Source organism: Dipodomys ordii, unplaced genomic scaffold (assembly GCF_000151885.1).
Source record: "Dipodomys ordii isolate 6190 unplaced genomic scaffold, Dord_2.0 Scaffold18, whole genome shotgun sequence".
NCBI lineage: Eukaryota > Metazoa > Chordata > Mammalia > Rodentia > Heteromyidae > Dipodomys > Dipodomys ordii.
The window spans coordinates 18395692-18396056 of record NW_012267234.1 but is presented as its reverse complement, the minus strand read 5'-3'; positions in this window follow the sequence as shown (position 1 = coordinate 18396056).

The window sequence follows — 365 nt, the reverse complement described above, 5'->3', positions numbered from 1 at the left end:
GGGCGCAGCGAGGGTGGGCGGAGCCTGCGGCTCGCTGGCCCGAGTGCAGGGGGTCGTGTGTGGCCGTGGGCGGGGCCCGAGGCCCGGGGGCTGGAACGCGGGGGTGGAGCGCAGCGGGGAGGGGCGGAGCCAGAGGGTAGTGGGCGGAAATGCGGGGAGGGGGGAAGTGGAGCGCGGCAGCCAGTGGGCGGGGATATGGGGTGGGGTTCCGCGGAGCGGAGCCCGCAGCCGACGTAAGAGAGCTCAGGGGTGGAGCGTAGAGGAAGGGGCGGGGCCTACAAACCTCTAGGTGGGGGCGCACGGGTGAGCAGCAGGGGCTCAGCGGCAGGGGCGGGGCCAGCGGCAGGGGCGGGGCCAGCGGACCG